This window comes from Erinaceus europaeus, chromosome 1 (assembly GCF_950295315.1).
Source record: "Erinaceus europaeus chromosome 1, mEriEur2.1, whole genome shotgun sequence".
In the NCBI taxonomy this organism is placed as follows: Eukaryota; Metazoa; Chordata; class Mammalia; order Eulipotyphla; family Erinaceidae; genus Erinaceus; species Erinaceus europaeus.
In genome coordinates this window covers 125,963,202-125,988,996 of record NC_080162.1, presented here as the reverse complement: position 1 = coordinate 125,988,996, position 25,795 = coordinate 125,963,202, and positions in this window count along the sequence as shown.

Here is a 25,795-nt window from a genome sequence, read left to right as displayed (position 1 = left end):
CCCGTGATTCAGTGGCCCTGCCCCTTCGGGCCCTAGGACCCCCGAACAAGAATGCCCCAAATAATTGATGTAATATTGGCTGTTTTCCACTAGTGACCTTTATAACTGGAAAATGCAGAACCCTATGTTTTCAGAAACACCAGAAGCACTCATTGACCTGTTAGATTCTGTTATTTTTACTCATCAGCCAGCCCGAGACAACTTCCAGCAGCCTTTACAGATTCTCTTTACCATGGAAGAAAGAGAAAGGATCCTTTCGGAAGCCTGAAAACTTGTGCCTGGGGTGGACAGGAACCCCACCTTAAACTCAGCCCTGATAGATGCAGGTTTCCCTCTAATAAGACCCACCTGGGATTTTAACTCACCTGAAGGTAAGGAGAAGCTCCAGGTCTATTGCCAGACTCCAATGGATGGTCTCCGAATGGTGGCATGCTGACCCAACAGTTTGGCCAAGATTCGTAGTGTGCAACAGGAAAAGACGGAAAACCCAGCTGCCTTCTTAGAAGGAATCATGGAGGCGTATCGAATCTTCACTCCCCTAGATCCAGAAGCCCAAGAGAATAAGTCAGCAGTAATTATGGACTTTGTAAACCAGGCTGCCCCTGATATCTGGAAAAAACTCCAGAAAATAGATTATCAGATAAGTCTTTATAGGAACTGCTGCCTATAAAAAAGACAAGGGGTGAATGAAGAGGTAAATAAGAACAGCCATGGGGTTCCTGGAAGATGGTGGACTGAGAAGCTTCTAGTGGCTTGAGCTCTGATCACATCTTTTGGAAATGGTAGGATTTTCTGCCTTTAGTAGGCCAGTCAATAAGGGGTCCTAGCGGTGACACTAAGGAGGTGACTATAACTTAATTTGGGTTAAGAATTAGAGTAGAAAAAAAGGGAAGAAAAATTTGTTTTCCTCTGAATTATTAAGCACCCCACCCCTAACCAGTCCCTGGGGACCAGCTCCTAGCAGAATCCCCTGCTGAGCTTCTGTCTTTACCAAACTCCTGTCCCACCAGGGAGTATCATTCATTCTAAGTCTATACACTTCTGAAACCTCTGGCCTTTTTTCTTTCTAAGTAGCCAACCCCCCCACCTCACCCCACATAGCTAATTAAATAATTAAAATAAATAAATTAATTTAAAAAAACTCTTTCCTTTAACCGCTCTTTTATGACTGTTTCTTTTCTTATCTTTTTCTTTTTTCTCTCTCTTTCTTTTTTATTCTTTTTCTCATTCTTGTCATCCTTTCTTCCTTAATCCTACAGCTCCCAAAGCCACAGGCCCCAGCCCCCACACCACCAAACAGTGTGCTTTTTTGAATTCACTGATACACATTTGGGAATTATTTTGGGGAAGAATTCTGACTCAGAGTGGACTCTCTAGGTGTGTATCTCTGCTCTAGTTCCCTTTCCCCTCTTGTTACCCCTAAATATACAGTGGATAGTAGACTTGCATAACTGTCTATTCTTGCTATCCATTCTTTTTTTTTTCTCTCTTTATTCTTCACTGGGATTTGGTTACTATTCTTTAACGGACTGGAGAAATTGTTTGGCCAACTGGTAGTGATTAAATGGCTTCAATACTTGCTTCAGTTGCTACTGTAATTCCTGAGGTTGGTGAGTGTAATTGTCATAAAGGTATTGAGTACAGTGTTGCTTGTACTCAAGACACAACTACTGAGGAACAGAGCATAAAAAAAAGAAACACATAAATCAAAAAAATGGGTAGATCAAAAACAAATAAAACTGCTACTCCAATGAATGAAGACAAGAGCCCAGAAGAAACTACAAATCAGCCAGAAGTAACCATAGATAAGAAAAGTATGCAAGCAATAATAAACTTATTGATCACAGAAATGAAAACAACATTGGAGGAAAGGAATGGCAGTAGTAGGAAAACAACAGTTGAGACCCCCAAGGAAAATACTGATTATCTTGAGGCAATTAGAGAACTGAAAGCTGAAATAGCTGTAATGAAGAAAGTAGCTGAGGCAAGGGAAAGCAGACTAACAGAAGCAGAAAACAGAATTAGTCAGACAGAGGATGAGTTAGAGAAAACAAAGAAAGAGGTGAAAGAGCTTAAAAAGAGATTGAGAGACACTGAAAACAACAGCAGAGACATATGGGATGATCTCAAAAGAAGTAACATTCATATAATTGGCCTGCCAGAGGAAGAGAGGAAGGGGAAGCAAACATTCTAGAGGAAATAATAGAAGAAAACTTCCCAGACCTGAATAACAGAAAGGACATCAAGATTCAAGAGGCCCAGAGAGTACCAAACAGAATCAACCCAGACCTGAAGACACCAAGACACATCATAGTCACAATGAGAAGGAGTAAGGATAAAGAAAGGATCCTAAAGGCTGCAAGAGAGAAACAAAACGTCACATACAAGGGAAAACCCATAAGATTATTTGCCGACTTCTCCACTCAAACTCTAAAAGCCAGGAAAGAATGGCAAGATATCTAACGAGCCCTGAATGAAAAAGGGTTTCAACCAAGGATAATATATCCTGATAGACTTTCATTCAAACTAGATGGAGGGATCAAAACCTTCTTAAACAAACAACAGTTAAAGGAGGCAACCATCACCAAGCCGGCCCTGAAAGAGGTTCTAAAAGACCTCTTATAAAAAAGAACATCACTACAACACTGGCAATATATCAGAACAAACAAAAAAAAAGTTTTTTTTGAACAATGGCACTACAATACATTAAATCCATAATATCAATAAACGTCAATGGCTTAACCTCACCCATCAAAAGGCACAGGGTGGGGGGATGGATCAGAAAACATAATCCAACCATATGCTGCTTGCAAGAATCCCATCTGTCACAACAAGATAAACACAGACTTAAAGTGAAAGGATGGAAAACTATCCTACAGGCTAATGGACCACAAAAAAGGGCAGGAACAGCCATTCTCATCTCAGACACGATAGATTTTAAATTAAATAAAGTAATAAAAGATAGGCAAAGACATTACATAATGATTAGAGGATCAATCATCCAAAAAGCCTTAAAAATCATTAACATCTATGCACCCAATGAGGGACCATCTAAATACGTCAAGCACTTACTGAAAGAATTTCAAAAATACATCAATAGTAATACAATAATAGTGGGAGACTTCAATACCCCACTCTCACACTTAGACAGATCAACAAAGCAGAGAACCAATAAAGACACAAGAGAATTGAATGAAGAGATTGACAGACTAGACCTCTTGGACATTTTCAGACTCCTCCACCCCAAAAAACCGGAATACACCTTCTTTTCAAATCCACATAACACATACTCAAGGACAGACCACAAGTTAGGCCACAAAGACAGCATCAATAAATTCAAGAACATTGAAATCATCCTTAGTATTTTCTCAGACCACAGTGGAATAAAACTAACGTTTAACAACAGACAGACAATTATTAAAAGTCACAGAATTTGGAAACTAAACAACATACTCCTTAAGAACCACTGGGTCAGAGATTCACTCAATCAGGAAATTCAAATGTTCCTGGAAACAAATGAAAATGAAGACACAACATATCAAAATATTTGGGACACAGCTAAAGCAGTACTGAGAGGGAAACATATAGCCATACAATCACATATTAAACACCAAGAAGAAGCTCAAATGAACGACCTTACTGCACACCTCTAGGACTTATAGGAAGAGGATAAAAGGAACCCTAAAGCATCCAGAAGGACAGAAATCACTAAAGTTAGAGGAGAAGTAAACAGCATCGAAAATAAAAGAACCATACAAAAGATCAATGAAGCCAAATGTTGGTTCTTTGAAAGATTAAAAAAAATTGACAAACCCCTTGGCAGACTCACCAAAGAAAAAAGAGAGAAGACTCAAAATAATAGAATTCTAAATGATGGAGGAGATATCACAACTGACACCACAGAAATCCAGAGAATCCTGCGAAACTTCTATAAAGAACTATACGCCACCAAGCTAGAGAATCTGGAAGAAATGGAACAATTCCTAGAAGCATATGACCTTCCAAAACTGAACCAAGAAGAACTACAAAATCTAAATGCACCAATCACAGACAAAGAAATTGAAACCGTTATTAAGAATCTCCCCAACAACAAAAGTCCTGGACCAGATGGTTTCACAAACGAATTCTACAAAACTTTCAGGAAACAGTTAGTACCCATACTTCTTAAGCTTTTCCATAAGATTGAAGAAACAGGAATACTCCCCTCCACCTTCTATGAAGCCAAAATCACCCTGATACCAAAAGCTGATAGGGGCAGAACAAAAAAGGAAAACTACATACCAATATCTCTGATGAACATAGATGCCAAAATATTAAACAAGATCCAACTGGACACAGCAGTATATCAAAAGATTGTTCATCATGACCAAGTGGGATTCATCCCAGGAATGCAAGGCTGGTTCAACATCCGTAAGTCAATCAATGTGATTCACCACATCAATAAAAGCAAAGCCAAAAACTACATAATTATCTCAATACATGCAGAGAAAGCCTTAGACAAAATCCAACACCCATTCAGGCTCAAAACTATACAAAAAATGGGAATAGATGGGAAATTCCTCAAGATAGTGGAGTCTATATATAGCAGACTTACAGCCAACATCAGACTCAATGGACAGAAGCTGAAAGCATTCCCCCTCAGATCGGGGACTAGACAGGGCTATCCACGGTCACCATTACTCTTCAACATAGTATTGGAAGTTCTTGCCATACCAATCAGGCAAGAGAAAGAAATCAAAGGAATACAGAATGGAAGGGAAGAAGTCAAGCTCTCACTATTTGCAGATGATATGACAGTATACATCGAAAAACCTAAAGAATCCAGCAGAAAACTACTGGAAGTTATTAGGCAATATAGCAAGGTATCAGGATAAAAAATCAATGTACAAAAATCAGTGGCATTTCTTTATGCAAACACTAAATCTGAAGAAGAAGACATCCAGAAATCACTCCCATTTATGTTTCAGCAAAATCAACCAAATACCTAGGAATAAAGTTGACCAAAGAAGTGAAAGACTTATATACTGAAAACTATGAGTCGCTACTCAAGGAAATAGAAACTGATACCAAGAAATGGAAAGATATCCCATGCTCATGGATTGGAAGAATAAATATCAAAATGAATATTCTCCCCAGAGCCATATATAAATTTAATGCAATACCCATCAAAGTTCCACCAGGCTTCTTTAAGAGAATAGAACAAACACTACAATCATTTATCTGGAACATGAAAACACCTAGAATTGCCAAAACCATCTTGAGGAAAAGAAACAGAAATGGAGGCATCACACTCCCAGACCTTAAACTATATTATAAAGCCATCATCATCAAAACAGCATGGTACTGGAACAAAAATAGGCACACAGACCAGTGGAACAGAATTGAAAGCCCAGAAATAAATCCCCACACCTACGGACATCTAATTTTTGATAAGGGGGCCCAAAGGATTAAATGGAAAAAGGAGGCTCTCTTCAATAAATGGTGCTGGGAAAACTGGGTTGTAACATGCAGAAGAATGGAATTGAACCACTTTCTCTCACCAGAAACAAAAATCAACTCCAAATGGATCAAAAACCTAGATATCAGACTAGAAACAATCAAATACTCAGAGGAAAACATTGGTAAAACAGTTTCCCACCTACACCTCAAGGACATCGTTGATGAATCAAACCCCATTGCAAGGAAGACTAAAGCAGAAACAAACCAATGGGACTACATCAAATTGAAAAGCTTCTGCAGAGCCAAAGAAACTATTAAACAAACAAAGAGACCCCTCACAGAATGGGAGAAGATCTTCACATGCCAGACATCAAACAAGAAACTAATCACCAAAATATATAAAGAGGTCAGCAAACTTAGCAACAAAAAAGCAAATGACCCCATCCAAAAATGGGCAGAGGATATGAACAAAACATTCACCTCAGAAGAGATCCAAAAGGTTAACAAACACATGAAAAACTGCTCTAGGTCACTGATTGTCAGAGAAATGCAAATTAAGACAACACTAAGATACCACCTCACTCCTGTAAGAATGGCATACATCAAAAAGGACAGCAGCAACAAATGCTGGAGAGGTTGTGGGGACAGAGGTACCCTTTTAAATTGCTGGTGGGAATGTAAATTGGTACAGCCTCTGTGGAGAGCAGTCTGGAAAACTCTCAGAAGGCTAGACATGGACCTTCCATATGATCCAGTAATTCCTCTCCTGGGGTTATACCCCAAGGACTCCATAACACCCAACCAAAAAGAGGTGTGTACTCCTATGTTCATAGCAGCACAATTCATAATAGCTAAAACCTGGAAGCAACCCAGGTGCCCAACACCAGATAAATGGCTGAGAAAGCTGTGGTATATATACACAATGGAATACTATGCAGCTATCAAGAACAATGAACCCACCTTCTCTGACCCATCTTGGATGGAGCTAGAAGGTATTATGTTAAATGAGCTAAGTCAGAAAGATAAAGATGAGTATGGGATGATCCCACTCATCAACAGAAGTTGAAAAATAAGATCTGAAAGGGAAACTAAAAGCAGGACCGGATCAAATTGTAAGTAGGGCATCAAAGTAAAAACCCAGTGGTGAGGGGTAGACAAGCAGCTTCCTGGGCCAGTGGGGGGTCGGAGTGGGTGGGAGGGATGGGTCACAGTCTTTTGGTGGTGGGAATGGTGTTTATATACACTCCTAGTACAATGTAGTCATATAAATCACTAGTTAATTAATATGAGAGGGGGAAAATTAATTGTATGTCTCGAAGTTTTTCAAAACACAAACTGAATCTTTTCTCAATATATGCAGTGTAATTGATATGCAGACTCTCTCAAAAGCCTAGAGCAAGTAGATCAGAAGCATCCAATAGCACAACTATATACAAGATACTGGGTACTGTACAGCAAACCCTAACAAAAGGACTTTTCAAAGTTAACCCAATTACCAAATAATGTGATGATAACATTAACTATCGATTGTCTTTTGGAACCCTAAGACAGCAGGAACCTCACATCTCCACTATAGAGCCTCTACTTCCCCCAGTCCTGGAACCATTGGATAGGGCCCACTTTCCCGTATGCCTCTCCCAATCCATATCAAATAATATTGCATCTGCCGATCACAACCTAACCAACACAATGATTGCCACCTCAACATGCACTTCAGACTGTGTCCAGAGACTACACGTGTGGAATGACAACCCTTCAGCTTCATTACTCAGGTGAGACCTTTCCTTTCATAGTATACTCTAATTTCATCTCAGGTGGTTCACTTTCTAACAAAGTCCCAAAACCTAGATATACACCAGTTTCTGTGAGAGAGAGCTTATGTTCACATGTATCTATAAAGTGCAGAATATATACCTGAAAGTAGAAGTACACTAGAGTTTGCAGTGAGTATCCCCCTAACACTTCCTCTCCACTATTCCAAGCTTTGGGTCCATGATTGCTCAACAACTTGTTTGGCTTTTTATGTTAACTCTCTTTTCAGTCACCAGGTTCCAGATGTCATCATGATGCCGGCCAGGCTTCCCTGGACTGAAGACCCCACCAATGTGTCCTGGAGCTCAGCTTCCCCAGAGACCCACCCTACTAGGGAAAGAGAGAGGCAGACTGGGAGTATGGACCGACCAGTCAACGCCCATGTTCAGCGGGGAAGCAATTACAGAAGCCAGACCTTCTACCTTCTGCAACCCACAATGACCCTGGGTCCATGCTCCCAGAGGGATAGAGAATGGGAAAGCTATCAGGGGAGGGGGTGGGATATGGAGAATGGGTGGTGGGAATTGTGTGGAATTGTACCCCTCCTACCCTATGGTTTTGTTAATTAATACTTTCTTAAATAAAAAAAAAGAAAATTAAAAAAAAAGAACAGCCGTTAACCTGAAACCAACTGTTCCTTGTTCTGCATAAATATTTCCACCTGTACCCACTCTGTGATAACTATAAAAAGGTGGGATGAAAAATGATCTGGGTCGCAGAATTTTCCCTTGCAGGGAAGGGTGTCAGCAGCCCAAGCTTAAGCTTGCTAATAAAGGCTCTTGCTATTGCATGTGATTCTGGTCTTTGCGTGAGATCAGGACTTGAAATCTGGGCATAATGAAAATGAAATTATGTGAAAATAGTTAACTTATTCACATTCAGGTAATAGTGCAAAGGTTTTTTCAGGAGACAGCTATTATAGCTCAACATAAGACAGAAGTCTGTTATATGTATTTCACATTTTTAACTCCAAAAAGCTTTAATACACAGTGTTAATTTCATCATAATGGACATGTGCATAAAGTTTTTTTCAAACATCTCATAAAGCACTGAACAGCAAAAGCATATTTGATGATAATAAAGAAGTATGTACATAAATATTAAAGGCTAAACTTCTTAGATATAAAAGCAATATAATGAGGGTCAGGTGGTAGCGCTCTTGGTTGAGAGCACATATTACAATGTGCAAGGACCTGAGTTCAAATCCCCAGTGGGTGGGGACCTGCAGGGAGAAAGGTTTGCAAGTAGTTAAGCAATGTTGCAGGTTTCTCTCTCTCTTTCTCTCCTTCTCTACCTACCCTTTTCCTTTCAATTTCTGACTGTCTCTATCATACACAAAGATAATAACATTTTATTAAAAAAAATAAAAAGTAAAGAAAGTAGTATATATATATATAATAAAAAGTAAAAAATAAATAAAATAAAAAGTAAAGAAAAAATAAATATAATAAAAGTAAATAAATAAAATTAATAAAATAAAATAAATAAATAAAATAAAAGTAAATATATAAATAAAATAAAAAGTAAAGAAAAGTAATCCTGTGAGGAGATCAATATTAGCCATATGAGTTTGAAACTGGAACAGAATTGTGAGGTTCCACAGTAGAAAGTTTCTTTTCACATATTATCATAAGGAGTCATGCTAAGTGAGATAAGCCAGAGATAGGTGCATATGCAATGATTCTGGTCCTGGTACATGGTACTTGTTGATGAAAAATATCTAAGTTGGTTCTAGACCAAACTTTTCATATAGAAAGAGAGAAACAAGAAACAGGGAGAAAAATAACACTACCACAGTACACAGGTGTCCATCAGTGCTCTAATATTAATACCTAGTGTGCCAGGAGTTAACCCTGGGTCACGTTCATGGCATAGCAGACAAACTATCTCAGGCAAACTATCTCATCACCATTTCCTTTTTCCTTTTATGACATTAACCTTTTGAGCATAAAGGTCAAGCTAATCTATGGCTTAAAAAATTGTTTTTTAAAAATTATCTTTATTTTTATTGGATAGAGGAAGCCAGAAATTCAGAGGAATGGGGAGATAGTAAGAAAGACAGCCCTGCAGCCCTGCTTCACTACTTGTGAAGCATTCCCTCTGCTGGTGGAGGACTGGGGGCTTGAAGATGGGTCCTAGTGCATTGTACATTTACACTCAACCAAGTACGCCACCAACCAGCCCCCAAATTTCTTTTTCTTTTCTTTTCTTTTTTAAGAAAGGATTAATTAACAAAACCATAGGGTAGGAGGGGTACAATTCTACACAATTCCCACCACCCAATCTCCATATCCCACCCACCCCTGATAGCTTTCCCATTCTCTATCCCTCTGGGAGCATGGACCCAGGGTCATTGTGGGTTGCAGAAGGTAGAAGGTCTGGCTTCTGTAATTGCTTCCCCGCTGAACATGGGCGTTGACTTGTCGGTCCATACTCCCAGTCTGCCTCTCTCTTTCCCTAGTAGGGTGGGTCTCTGGGGAAGCTGAGCTCCATTGGTGGGGTCTTCAGACCAGGGAAGCCTGGCTGGCATCCTGATGACATCTGAAACCTGGTGACTGAAAAGAGAGTTAACATACGAAGCCAAACAAATTGTTGAGCAATCATGGACCCAAAGCTTGGAATAGTGGAGAGGAAGCGTTAGGGGGGGTACTCACTGCAAACTCTAGTGTACTTCTGCTTTCAGGCATATATTTTGCAGTAGTTTACGGATACGTGTGAACATATGCTCTCTCTCACAGAAACTGGTATATATCTAGGTTTTGGGACTTTGTTAGAAAGTGAACCACCTGAGATGGGATTAGAGTATACTATGAAAGGAAAGGTCTCAGCCAAGTAATGAAGCTGAAGGGCTGTCATTCCACACGTGAAGTCTCTGGACACAGTCTGAAGTGAAGCATGTTGAGGTGGTAATCGTTGTGTTGGTTAGGTTGTGATCGGCAGATGCAATATTATTTGATATGGATTGGGAGAGGCATACGGAAAGTGGGCCCTATCTAAGGGTTCCAGGACTGGGGAAGTAGAGGCTCTATAGTGGAGATGTGAGGTTCCTGCTGTCTTAGGGTTCCAAAAGACAATCGATAGTTAATGTTGTCATCACATTATTTGGTAATTGGGTTAACTTTGAAAAGTCCTTTTGTTAGGGTTTGCTGTACAGTACCCAGTATCTTGTATATAGCTGTGCTATTGATTGCTTCTGATCTACTTGGTCTAGGCTTTTGAGAGAGTCTGCATATCAATTGCACAGCCTATATATTTAAAAGATTCAGTTTGTGTTTTGAAAAACTTCGAGACATACAATTAATTTTCCCCCTCTCATATTAATTAACTAGTGATTTATATGACTACATTGTACTAGGAGTGTACATAAACACCATTCCCACCACCAAAAGACTGTGACCCATCCCTCCCACCCACTCCCACTCCCCACTGTCCCAGGAAGCTGCATGTCTACCCCTCACCACTGGGTTTTTACTTTGATGCCCTACTTACAATTTGGTCAGGTCCTGCTTTTAGTTTCCCTTTCAGATCTTCTTTTTCAACTTCTGTTGATGAGTGGGATCATCCCATACTCATCTTTATCTTTCTGACTTAGCTCATTTAACATAATACCTTCTAGCTCCATCCAAGATGGGTCAGAGAAGGTGGGTTCATTGTTCTTGATAGCTGCATAGTATTCCATTGTGTATATATACCACAGCTTTCTCAGCCATTTATCTGGTGTTGGGCACCTGGGTTGCTTCCAGGTTTTAGCTATTATGAATTGTGCTGCTATGAACATAGGAGTACACACCTCTTTTTGGTTGGGTGTTATGGAGTCTTTGGGGTATAACCCCAGGAGAGGAATTACTGGATCATATGGAAGGTCCATGTCTAGCCTTCTGAGAGTTTTCCAGACTGCTCTCCACAGAGGCTGTACCAATTTACATTCCCACCAGCAATGTAAAAGGGTTCCTCTGTCCCCACAGTCTCTCCAGCATTTGTTGCTGCTGTCCTTTTTGATGTATGCCATTCTTACAGGAGTGAGGTGGTATCTTAGTGTTGTCTTAATTTGCATTTCTCTGACAATCAGTGACCTAGAGCAGTTTTTCATGTGTTTGTTAGCCTTTTGGATCTCCTCTGTGGTGAATGTTTTGTTCATATCCTCTGCCCATTTTTGGAAGGGGTCATTTGCTTTTTTGGTGCTAAGTTTGCTGAGCTCTTTATATATTTTGGTGATTAGTTTCTTGTCTGATGTCTGGCATGTGAAGATCTTCTCCCATTCTGTGAGGGGTCTCTTTGTTTGTTTATAGTTTCTTTGGATGTGCCCAAAATTTATTTTTCATTTTTGTGTTTGTCTAATATTTTGTAGTGATTAGATTTAGGTCATGCATTCTAGGCCAGGATCCTACATAGGCACACTCTAGCAGAATGTTAGATTTGACTTTGGGAAAGTTATTATTTTTTTTCTATCTCTGCTTCACTTTTACCATTTGTAAACTGAAGCTAATACTATGGTGAGTTATTCAGATGATTATATGACATTTAAAGAAAAGCATTTGATTCACTGTTAGACACAGACAAGATCAACAATGTATTAACTTGTTCTTGTTCCCCTTAAATAGAGTTTTCTCCTTCATTTACTCCAAATCTCCTTCACTTCCATCCCTAGGTTAACCCATTTTGCTGATGTTGTTTTGTTTCCACCTATGACTTGCTCTACCAGTACCCCCAGCAGACCTGAAAATTCCAGATGCTGAGAGAAAAGCCCTTGACTCCAGCAGAATGCAGCCGTGATATTCACCAAAATGCAGATGGCACATTAAGTACCTATGGGAAGCTTGTGTATTGGATGGAAACAAGCAAAAACAAAACCTCTCAGCAAAAATGAGTTCCTGGTAGAAGACAGGAAGGAAAAAGCTGAGGCAAATGGAGTTTGTCTGATGTTACTACCTTTCTGGATCTGAAACCTCCCATCAATGATCCAAGGTCAGATAAATAGGCACTCCCATGAAGGAGGAGATGACTTACCTGAAAGATGGGAGAACAAGGAATCAGGGAGACAACATCTTGGAGAATAAAGTTGAAATCCACAAGGTGTTTAATTACATACCTTTATGTTAGATGGCTATACAGGTTAAATGGGCCTGATCTACAGATGAGTGCTCAAGTCAATGGGAGTTTTGAAGGCAGGGCAAATTCAGCACAAGAAGAACTATGAACTTTCCAGCCAGACATGGACAGAGGCAGAGCTTAATGATAGTAAAATACTGTATCTAGAAAAAGAGACTTCCAGAGGCAGTGCTACAGAGCAGCAGCAGTTGTGTTTCTTTCCTCTTCTCTCCTGGGTCAACTAGGAATACCAAAGGAGACCATCTGGGACCTCAACAAGACAGGACTAGAATGACTTCAGGAACCTACCAAATCACTGGTAGGCTCCTGACATGTGTGGCTTGTGGACAGCGAAGAGCCTAGGGAGAGATTAAGTGGCTGGTAACACCACCTTCAGTCTGTTTCACCAACAAGGGGACAGCTCAAGGGAGGAGAGGACTCCTCTGAGACTTACCAAATGCAACTGTGAGTATCCATATTACTGCCCTCAGAAACTGGAGCAGAGGCAGTGAGGCCCTGTGTGGATATCAGGGGACAGAGAACTAGCCAGGAAACTCAGGAGAAGATCTATACGTCGGTGGGGCTGTGAGAGTCTCTTTGCACTAGATTATCTCTGTTCCGCCCTGCTTTATCGCTTGATCAGGAGTCAGTGATTAAGCTAAGAAGCCTACTTATAGTTTAAAAGCCTTCAGGCTCCCATAGCCTACAGGGAAGAAAAAGAACAAACGAGGATTTTAAGCCACTGAGCTCCGACTCAGGGATTAAAATACTATTGAAACAACCGTCAATTTCCATAACTGTGAACCCTTTAATTACCTTACTTTGACACAAGTCAATCCAGGCAAGAGTGATTAGTAATTTGAAAACTGAGAGAGGGACCTCATAACATACTATATAACATGATTAAACCAGGGCAGGGGAGATAGCATAATGGTTATGCAAACAGTTTCTCATGCCTGAGGCTCCAAAGTCCCAGGTTCAATCCCCCGCACCACCATAAGCCAGAGATGAGCAGTGCTCTGGTCTTTCTCTTTCTCTCCCTCTGCATCTCTCTCAAAAATAAAATAAATTAAAAAAATAAAAATAAAATAAAATAAAAAATGGTTAAACCAACAAGAAGAAATATTGGAGAAGTGAACTAGGACAAGAGTCCAGCTAAAAAAACCCCAAAGGGTGAAGCACAAAATAATGAGGTCAATATCCAAACACTAGTTAAGGAAATAATCATAGGAGTGAGTAAAGAGTTGAAAGAATTGTCATCAGAAATACAGGGACAACAAATGAGACTCTGGAAGAAAACACTCATTATCTCAAGGTTATAAGAAAGCTGAAATAGCTGAGTTAAGAACACAACTAGCTGAACAAGCTAAAACAGTATCGGAACAGGGTAACTAAATAGATGAACTCCAGAAAATAGTAGAGGGGAGAGAGAATAGAATCAATGAGGATGAAGACAGAAATATAAGATCAAGGATGAATTAGAGATAACTAAAAAACAAGTAAGAGATCTCAAAAAGAGATTAAGAGATACTGAAAACAACAACAGATGCCTATGGGATGACTTCAAAAGAAACAATATACACATTATTGGCTTACCAGAGGAAGAAAAAGAGGGAGTGGAAGAAAGTATTCTTCAGGACATAATAGCTGAAAACTTCTCTAGTCTAAACAGCATCAAAGACATAAAGAAAGAAGAAGCCCAGAGGGTCCCAAACAGAATTAAACCAGACTTAAAGACACCAAGACACATAATATTTAGAATGAGAAGGAATAAAGATAAAGAAAGGATCCTGAAGGTTGCAAGAGAAAAGTAAAGGGTCACCTACAGAGGAAAACCCATAAGATTAGCGGCAGACTTCTCCACACAGATACTACAGGCAAGAAGAGAATGGCAAGATATCTATTGTATACTCAATGAGAAAGGCTTTCAACTAAGACTACTGTATCCTGCCAGATTGTCATTCAGACTAGTGGAGGCATAAAAACCTTCTCAGAAAAGCAACAGTTGAAAGATTCAACTATCACCAAGCCTGCCCTGAAAGAAATTCTGAAAGGTCTCCTATAAACAGTCAGATGACCATAAATATGACATATATCAGAACACTCTAAAACTCTACAAGAATGACGTTAAAATATCTTGTCATTTATATCAACAAATGTCAGTGGTCTGAATTCACCTATTAAAAGGCACAGAGTAGGAAGATGGATCAGAAAACACAACCCACCAATATGCTGTCTACAGGAAGCCCACCTACTCAACAAGACCCTTTTTAATATTAAAAAAAATGAATAGACACACTGACCAGTGGAATAGAATTGAGAGCCCAGAAGTAAGCCCCAACACCGATGGAAAGCTAATCTTTTACAAAGATGTCCGGACTATTAAATGGGGAAAGCAGTTTCTTCAACCAATGGTGTTGGAAAAAATGGGTTGAAACATGCAGAAGAATGAAACTGAACCACTATATTTCACCAAATACAAAAGTAAATTCTAAGTGGATCAAGGACTTGGATGTTAGACTAGAAAGTAATAGACCAGAAAATATTGGCAGAACTCTTTTCACATAAATTTTAAAGAAATCTTCAATGAAATGAAATGAATCCAGTTACAAAGAAGACTATGGCAAGTCTAAGCCTATGGGACTGCATCAAATTAAAAAGTTTCTGCACAGCAAAAGAAACCACTACCCAAACCAAGAGACCCCTCACAGAATGGGAGAAAATCTTTACATGCCATACATAACACAAGAGGCTAATAACCAAAATATGTAAAGAGCTCATATCTCAATACCAAGAAAACAAATAACCCCATCCACAAATGGGGAGAGGACATGGACAGAATATTCACCACAGAAGAGATCCAAAAGGCTGAGAAACACATGAAAAAATGTTTCAAGTCTTTGATCATCAGAGAAATGCAAATGAAGACAAAAATGAGATACCACTTCATGTCTGTGAGAATGTCATATGTCAGAAAAGGTAACAGCAGCAAATGCTGGAGGGTTCCTGTGGGGTCAAAGGAACCCTCCTGCACTGCTGGTGGAAATGTAAATTGGTCCAACCTCTGTGGAGAACAGTCTGGAGAACTCTCAGAAGGTTAGAAATGGACCTACCCTATGATCCTGCAATTCCTCTCCTAGGGATATATCCTAAGGAACCCAACACACCCATCCAAAAACATCTGTTTTCACATATGTTCTTAGCAGCACAATTTGTAATAGCCAAAACCAGGAAACAACCCAGGTGTCCAACAACAGACGAGTGGCTGAGCCAGTTTTGGTATATATACACAATGGAATACTACCCAGCTATAAAAAATGGTAACTTCACCGTTTTCAACTGATCTTGGATGGAGCTTGAAAAATTCATGTTAAGTGAAATAAGTTAGAAACAGAAGGATGATTATTGGATGATCTCACTGTCAGGCAGAAGTTGAAAAACAAGTTCAGAAGAGAAAGACACAAAGCAGAACCTGCACTGGAATAGGTGTATTGCAACAAAGTAAAAAGACTGTAGGGTGGGTTTTATTTAAAGAAGGAGACATTAACAAAACCAAAGGATAAGAGAGGTACAGCTCCCCACAATTCCCACCACCAGGTCTCTGTATTCCATCACCTCCCCTGATAGCTTTCCTGTTCTTTATCCCTCTGGGAGTATGGATCCAAGGTCATTGCAGTATGCAGAAGGTGGAAAGTCTGGCTTCTGTAATTGCTTTCTCGCTGAACATGGGTGTTGACTAGTCAATCCATACTCCCAGCCAGCCTCTCTCTTTCCCTAGTAGGGTGGTGCTTTGGGGAAGCAGAGCTGCAGGACACATTGGTGCGGTCCTCTGTCCAGGGAAGTCTGGTCAGCATTATGCTAGCATCTGGAACCTGGTGGCTGAAAAGAGAGTTAACATACAAAGCCAAACAAATTGTTAAACAACCATGGGCTAAAGGCAGGAATAGGGCAGATGAAGTTTTGAGGGGGGTCCTCCATTTTGTAGATAGCTAGTAGGCATATTTTAATTATATTTCAAAGGGCCTGTAGCTATACTAGTTTTTGTTTGTTTTTTGGTTTTTTTTTTTCCTCTGAACCTGAAATCTGATATGTAGGTGGATCCAAGTTATTGTCTGGGGAGGTGATGTCATGGCTGGAAAAGGGACAGAAAGCTGGATTAGGGAAGAGAGTAGCTCCCTAATATGGGGAAGGGGTATAAATATTGTTGACTGTAAACCCTATTGATTTGATTTGGTCTGGGGCCCATATTCAGCTTAGAGCCTATGACCTCTGCATCCCTGTATATCTGACCTCACATTCTGTGGTCATGAGTAGGAACATTCCAAGCTGCCCCAATATCAGGACCCATCTTTCTCAGGTATAGCATAGAGTATGTTGTCCATCCTCCCTTCAGTGGATGGAACATTCTTTACCATTGTTGATCCAAGTTGAGGGCAAGGTCCTATGGGGGGCCCACAAAGTGGTCTTTTTTGTTTGTTTGTTTGTTTGTTTCTCATAGAGATGACCTGTAACAATAGAGAGAGGGATTTATTTGTGGTCTAGGCCAATCACGTATCTTTTGGAATCTCAGGACTCCCAGAATAGGGCCTCAGCTGACGGGGTGACCTGATAGTGACTAAAGAGTCATTCAAGTATGCCATGCTCTTGCCCTTATTCAGCTTTTGCAGTCCTTGCTTTGCTAAGGTTAACTTCGGAGTGAGTGAGAGAACTGTAATAGGAAGTAGGTGAGGAGGGTATCTAAGTCTAATTAGATACTATTTTATAAGGAACTTTATTCTCACTTACTGCAGACTACTGTGTATTTTTGCTTTCAGGTATATATTTTGCTCTAGTTTGTGGATAACCGTGAACATATGCTCTATCTCATGGGACCTGGTCTATATCTCGGTTTTGGGACTTTGTTAGGAAGTGAACCACCTGGAATGGAATTAGAGAATACTATGAAAGGAAAGGTCTCACCCAAGTAGTGAAGCTGAAGGTTGTCAATCCACACCTGAAGTTTCTGGACACAGTCTGAAGTGAGGCATGCTGAGGTGGTATTTGTTCCACTGATTAGGTTGGGATCTGCAGATGCAATATCATTTGGTATGACTTGAGAGAAGCATGCAGGAAAGTGAGCTGCACCACAGAGGTTCCAGGACTGGGGGAAATATAGGCTTTAGAGTGGAAATGTGAGGTTCCTGCTATCTTAGGGTTCAAGAAGACAATAGATAGTTATTGTTATAATCACATTATTTGGTAATTGGGTCAACTTTTCAAAACCCTTTTATTAGGATTTGCTGTATCATATACACCATCACCATATTTTATGTCCTTTGACATTATTTGTATATAGCTGTGCCACCAGTTGTTTCTGTTCATCGCCCCATCCTCAGCCCAGGGTTTTTACTTTGGTACCATATCATCTTATGGCTAATGTTACTAAGGCCCAGAAAGGTTAAAGTAATTACCCAAGAATACATGGCTAGTCTGAGTTTGAGAATTAGAAGATTATCTGCCTAATTTCCAATCCAGAACTTTTTCTTTATCTCTCTTTACTCTATATATAGTGCAGATTTTGTACTCTCTTAGGTTAATCTCTATTCATCAAATATCTGTATTTTTGCTTGAAGGTCATTTTCATGTTTAGAGAGATTCCTAGTAATTTGAAATACACAATTACTCTTTAGATGAAGGTTATAGTTCAGCAGAAACTAGTTCAGGATTGTTTATACATCACTTCAACAAAGATTTGTTATTATGTGCCAGTTGCTGTGTTAATCACCATAGTTTCAGTAATGAGCAAAAAAAAAAGGCAATGAATAAGAGAATGAAGGAATTCATATACAGGAGTAAAATCCCTGACATGCATAGCAGATCATAAGTGTAACACATTGTGGGCAAATAAAATGAATATATACCTTCCTGGCTGAGAGGTGGGTATTTTTTGTTATGAACTAGTCAAGTTTTATAATGTCATATTTAGCTCATGAAAATTGCAGAACTGGAGAAATATTATTATGGGAATTTTTTAAAAATGAGTAATACTTCTTTAAGGACAAAAATAAATAGAGGTAAGGGGCGTAAATTACGATTTAGAAACCTAAAGCTGACTTGAAAGTGCCTTGAATATGGTGGAATTTTAACTGACTGTGTTTTATCTTCATAGAAAACTTTGCAAAAGAAAATTAGCTGAAGATTCAGTAGGCCGGATTGATTTTGAACAGCAACAATATTTCTTAATACTCAAGAAAAAATTCTTAAGACTCAAAGTGATAAACGTATGGAATCAAGGAAGAATCTGCAGTAGAGGGAAAGTCTTCTTTTGCAATTTTTTGTTTCCTTCTAAATTCTTGGTCAAAAATCTCTACTAGTAGTAATTAAAGTATAAACTCTAGTAGTAATTAAAGTATAAAAACTTCTGTGGAGCTTTTGTTGGGGGTTTAACAAAAGAGAGGTTTATTACATTTTGGGTTATTTATATACATCAAAAGCATGGCAACAAAATAGGCAAACGGGGGCAAGGATGTGGTGTGGAGCCATAAGTCCTAAAGCTTAGTTACCAGTGTTCAGATACACGTGTTCAGGTCCTGGGGGAAGTTGCATGGCAGATCCTGGGAAGAAGGCAAGCAGCAGTAGGAAGAGAGCCAAATGAGAGAAGAACCAAAAAGGGGCAAGCTGGAAAGGAAACATCCATTTAAATCTTTCTCCACACCCACAATCCCTTGTCGATTTATATACATCTGTCATATGCTTGTCAGGCTTGATCTCAGGCTGATATCAGGCTGACGTCAGGCATATGCTAATTACATTAATGTCCCAGCAAGTTATCTCTTCATTCTTTTCTTCAGAGTTCCCTGGAGAAAAGATCCATGAAATCCTAAGGCCCAAAACTCTAAACTCTTGCTTTGCCCTTTTGAGCTTGACCACAGGCACTGAATCTTATTAGATTTCCTATAGTAAGTTCTGGTTCTCAGGTCCCAGTTTCCACAAGCCTGTCTGTTAGCTCCTCCGAGCCATATTCCCCTAGAGTAGGGAGTTAGGATTTTGTACTCAAGTGTGATTCTGGGCTTGGAAGGATCAGTGCTACCCAGAATCTATTGAATCAGAATCTATGGTAAATACAGTCTTCATTGACTGAAAAGCATACTGAAGTTTGAGAAGTTTTGTCATTGAACACTGATCACTGAGTCAGACAGACTTGACTTCAAAGCTTGGTTCTGTTATTGTCTGACTATGGCTTTCAACATGTCACTGACTCTATCTGAAATTCAGTTCCCTCTTCTGTAAAATGGACACAAGAGTTCTAACCTCTTAGAGTCTAAGAAAGAATTGAAGCCAACTAGTCACACATATATTGCATATAGATCTTTCCTATTATATTTAACTCAGTACTTTACACATTTTAGAGCAATTATAACTTAAAATTACTAATATGCACCATGAGGCCAGAACTGTGCAATCCTTTTCATTCTACTATCCTTGAGTTCTCATACAGTGCCTGAAATACAAAGATGGCTCAGTAATAATTGAATAGCTTAAAAACTTGAAAGATTAAATTAGTTCAGGAGAGGCAATGTAGACAAAAAAATGTCCATTAAATGGTAGCTGTTGATAAAGCTAGCTGCATAATATGTGGGACTACTGCAAAATGAAATTACAGAGTTCCTGGTAAGAAAAAAAGAGGATTTCAAGATGATATCAGTAGAACATTAAACTTGTTCCCTACGACAACCTCTATTATAATCACCAAACAAGTAAAATGCAGTAAAACTGAAGGTTAACTTAGACCTACCGAAATGCTAGGTCTATTCCCTCTATGACTTGAGGCCAGATCCTATAAACCCAGTACTGGTTTGGACACAACAAATGAAACTCAATGATTTAACAACCGGGAAATCTAACCTTGTCAGACAAATAAAGGTCTATAAAAGCTGGATAAGGGCAAGAGATTGGATCACTTAATGAAGGTCTTTTTGGTCAGTACCAGACCAACCCATCATCTGGGGCTCCAGTTAGATCACTGCCCACTGTCACTTCCATTAGGAACATGATCATAAGCCCTCCTGTGGGCCCCTACAAGACCTTGCCCTCACTGGAAACCAGCAATGGTAAGGACTGTCCCACTCTCTGAAGGGAGGCTGGGTCAGCCTACTCCACTACTTAAGGAAGATTGGTCCTAAAATGACTGCAGCCTAGAATATTCTCAGCTGTGGTCATGGACTGAAAGCTTAAACTGACAGGGAGGGGCTTAGAGGTTACACAGACTCCCATGCTAAATATGAATATATATGGGCTCTAAGTCAGATCTATGGGGTAAGCAGTTAATGGTTTTTATATAGTTTCTTCATGTTTGAGAGCTACTCCCTACCGTAATCCAGATTTCTAGTCCTAATTCTCAACTCTGACATTTTTCCAGACAATATTTTTAGTCCACCTGCATGTTAGCTATCAGGCTTAGGCAAAAATTGCTAAAGTCATGGGCCCCTTGGAATATACCTAAAATAGACTTCCTAGATTCTTCCCATGCAAAGATCCCTAATTTCATCTGCACTAATCCAACTTTGGGTTCCTGTTTCTTAAACAATGTTTTGCCATCATTTAGCCACCAAGTTGCAGAGGCTACTAGGATTCCATCCTGACTTCCCTGAGCAAAATGACCTCACTAATGTGTCCTGGAACCTCACCTCCCCAGAGCTCTACCCAACCTGCCAACACCCATGTCCAGTGGAGAAGCAATTACAGAAACCTGTCCTTCTACCTGTCATACCACATAAAGAGTTTTGGTCCATAATCCCAGAAGTATAACAAATAGAAAAGTTTCCAGTGGAAAGGATGAGACATGGAACTCTGAGAAAGGGAACTGTATGGAATTATACCCCTATTATTTTATCATCTTGTTAATCATTATTAAATCACTAATAAAAATTTTTAAAAAGAACATTAAACCAAGCATGGGAACCCTCTCAAAACCAGTACCCACTAGGGGTAATATAGGTTGTATACCTACAAAGCCCATTCAGGGTGTCACTACCATTGCTATTAATGTGAATATTCCATGGGAGATTTTGCTACTACTCTTCTGTTTAGTTAAGAGTCCGACAGGCTCATTTTTTCCCCTAGACTTGGTTCTCCTTCCTCCCCCTTCTCAGATGAAGTGTCAAAGAGATAAGTTGAAATTTGAGAAAATATAAAACTGGCCTTGTCAGATCTGACAGTTATGAAGTATTTCTCATGGCGAAGTGTTGATTTACACCTGACTGGTAAACGTGATGCTCACTGCATCAGTAAATATTCTGCAAATATGTACTAATCAGGATAGTAAATGAATTTCCATAAGGCATGTACACATAATTTGTTGCTTTTAATTTAATCTATAATATAAACATATACTCTGGGATGAGGAACCATGTGGACAGAGTCACTCAACATTAATATAATAACTTTTCTTTATGAAAGATTGAAAATAAGGGCTAGGTACAGAATATAAAAGGCAGGAGGAACTGAAGCTAAAAATGGGGAGAGATGAGTTCACTCAAAAAAAAAAAAAAACTAGCCAGTGCCAGGAACATCTGAATTGTAGGAGCATGATTATTAAGAGCAAAAGCAAAGTATTTCTGGGGGCCTGAGGGTCCTAGACCTGCTAGATATACAGTGGTGCTTTTTTTTTATCTGAAAAGGAAGAGGAAAATGAAGGACAACTATGGGATAATTTCACTCCTATGTAGACTATAGAGAATTAAACACATGAACTTGAGAAAAAACATACAGTCAATCTATATCCATTACTTTGGGAGAACTGTGGTGATTACCATTGGGAAGGAGGGCACAGAATGTTGGGCCATGGGTAGTCGGGTGGTAGCACAGCAGGTTAAGTGCAGGCAGTGCAAAGCACAAGGACTGGTCTAAGGATCCCAGTTTGAGCCTCCCGCTCCCCACCTGCAGGGAAGTCACTTCATGAGCGGTGAAGCAGGTCTGTAGGTGTCTATCTTTCATTCCCCCTCTCTGTCTTTCCCTCCTCTCTCCATTTCTCTCTGTCCTATCCAACAACGATGACATCAATAACAACAACAATTACAACAATAAAACAACAAGGGCAACAAAAGGAAATAAATAAATATTTTTAAATTTTTTTTTTATTTAAGAAAGGATTAATTAACAAAACCATAGGGTAGGAGGGGTACAACTCCACATAATTCCCACCACCCAATCTCCATAACCCACCCCCTCCCCTGATAGCTTTTCCATTCTCTATCCCTCTGGGTGCATGGACCCAGGGTCATTGTGGGTTGCAGAAGGTAGAAGGTCTGGCTTCTGTAATTGCTTCCCTGCTGAACATGGGCATTGACTGGTCGGTCCATACTCCCAGTCTGCCTCTCTCTTTCCCTAGTAAGGTGTGTCTCTGGGGAAGCTGAGCTCCAGGACACATTGGTGGGGTCTTCAATCCAGGGAAGCCTGGCCAGCATCCTGATGGCATCTGGAACCTGGTGACTGAAAAGAGAGTTAACATACAAAGCCAAACAAATTGTTGAGCAATTATGGACCCAAAGCTTGGAATAGTGGAGAGGAAGTGTTAGGGAGGTACTCACTGCAAACTCTAGTGTACTTCTACTTTCAGGTATATATTTTGCAGTAGTTTATGGATACGTGTGAACATATGCTCTCTCTCACAGAAACTGGTGTATATCTAGGTTTTGGGACTTTGTTAGAAAGTGAACCACCTGAGATGAAATTAGAGTATACTATGAAAGGAAAGGTCTCACCGAGTAATAAAGCTGAAGGGTTGTCATTCCACACGTGAAGTCTCTGGACACAGTCTGAAGTGAAGCATGTTGAGGTGGCAATCGTTGCGTTGGTTAGGTTGTGATCAGCAGATGCAATATTATTTGATATGGATTGGGAGAGGCATACGGGAAAGTGGGCCCTATCCAATGGTTCCAGGACTGGGGAAGTAGAGGCTCTATAGTGGAGATGTGAGGTTCCTGCTGTCTTAGGGTTCCAAAAGACAATCGATAGTTAATGTTATCATCACATTATTTGGTAATTGGGTTAACTTTGAAAAGTCCTTTTGTTAGGGTTTGCTGTACAGTACCCAGTATCTTGTATATAGCTGTGCTATTGATTGCTTCTGATCTACTTGGTCTAGGCTTTTGAGAGAGTCCGCATATCAAATACACAGCCTATATATTAAAATGATTCAGTTTGTGTTTTGAAAAACTTTGAGACATACAATTGATTTTCCCCCTCTCATATTAATTAACTAGTGATTTATATGTCTACATTTTGCTAGGAGTGTACATAAACACCATTCCCACCACCAAAAGACTGTGACCCATCCCTCCCACTCACTCCCTCCCCCCACTGGCTCAGGAAGCTGCATGTCTACCCCTCACCACAGCGTTTTTTACTTTGGTGCCCTACTTACAATTTGGTCAGGTCCTGCTTTTAGTTTCCCTTTCAGATCTTCTTAGTCAACTTCTGTTGATGAGTAGGATCATCCCATACTCAACAATAACTACAACAATAAAACAACAAGGGCAACAAAAGGAAATAAATAAATATTTTTAAAAAATTTTTTAAAAGAATGTTGGGCCTGAGTGTTGTGGAATTTTTCCCCCATTATCTTAGAATCTTGTAAATCACTACTAAATTACTAATAAAAACTAAAGAAAAAAAAAGAAAGAAAACAAATGCATCAGAAATGAAATGCATCTTTATTCCATAAGAAAGCTTCTGAGAACTGTTGGGATTTAGAACACAGTATGATACAATACCATCAAAAATCTATTTTTCCTCTGCATATTAGCAGTGGGCAGAGAAAATTATAATTAAGAAATCATTACTTTCAAATGACATGAACATGTATGGAAGGCAAGGGTGCCTCTGACAAATGATGTTCAAATCCTGTGTAGTTTATGCAACATCCCTTAGATGATGAATACTCTGCACAGAGAAAAAAAAGTTGTTGTTTGGATAGAGATGGATCCCTCTGGAGTCAGGACTTTACTCCTGTTCTCTGAGGAACTAAGAAGAACCAAGGAAAGGAAAAGGTGTTATAGACTTTGGGAATGTCAAGACCTATGGGACTGATGTCTCTGCTATAAATGATGAGTTGGCATTGGCTGTCATATCTCAAGCTCTTTCCCCTGGCAAGGGCATTTTTTAAGACTGTGGGGACATGTGTGCACATAGCTATGAAAAGAAGACAGTTTCTGTTGTCAGTGAACCAGACACAGCAGAGGGAATCAATGGGCTGTTTGCTCATATAATCTTTCTTTCATTGTCTGATCAACTGCTGTAACATTTCCCAAGGGGAAAATTTTCTAATGTCTTGGTTCTAGTGGGATTGTAGAGAGTGATTGTCTTGCATTATGATAGCCTTTTATTATTCTCTGATTCTCAGGACAGTAGGTTCATGGGAAATCTTTCAGGAACAGTAGCAGTTCCCTGTAGCAGTTCTCACCTACCTTGAGAATATTCTAAGCTATATCTATTGTTAGCCAATTTGCCTTTTTGTTTTTATTTTGGTTGCATAGACCTAGATGAGACAGTATAAAATGTAGAAGTTAAGAAGTCTGGTAGTGAAGTTAATTGGATTTGAGTTTGAATCATCTTGCCATCTTTGATGAATTTGAATCATTTTTTACAAGTTATTTAACCTCTTTACTATCCCATGATTCATCTATACAAAAGGATAATAAATGTACCTCCTTTACCTGCTGTGAGCATTAAATAAGATAAAATATGTAAAGCTGTTAGAGTACACCTTGGGATTCAGTGGATCTTAAATACATGAATATAATTTGATAACTAGAGGGCTTATTGCTTCCATACAATAATTTTTTTATCCTGCCATAAGTTTTTAATATACTTTGAATATTTCTTTATAGAATTAACTGTGGAAATCAATTAAATCTGTTATCTGTTTGTGTATTTACTTACTTATTTATTTATGCATTGCTTTCTGCAGTCATGATTCCACTACCCTGGTGTTGAATTTTTCCACATTCTTTTTATTTTTTAATTTTTATTTTATTAATGACTTAATATTTATTTACAAAATTATAAGATAACAGGGGCATGATTCTGCACTGTTCCCACCACCAGAGGTCTATATCTCCATTCCCTTCATTGGAAGCTACAGATATGGGTTCACTATTATTTCTATAATTATCTATCTATATTATTCTATAACTATACAATATATTTTCCCATTTTTTTGTCCATGGTCCTATCTTCTCTTGCTTTCTAAACCACACATACACTTGTTACCACTTCTGAATGTCCTTCCTTTTTCCCTCTTCTCTCTTTGTGTCCTGATAGAGTTAGAGTTCCTAGCCCTATGGTCATCTTCCCCCTATCATTGGGAGTACAGGCCAAACTTCATTTGGGGGTGCAGAAGGTGAGAGTTCTGGCTTCTGTAATTGATTCTCCAATGGACATGGGTATGACAGGTTGATCCATATACTCAGCCAGT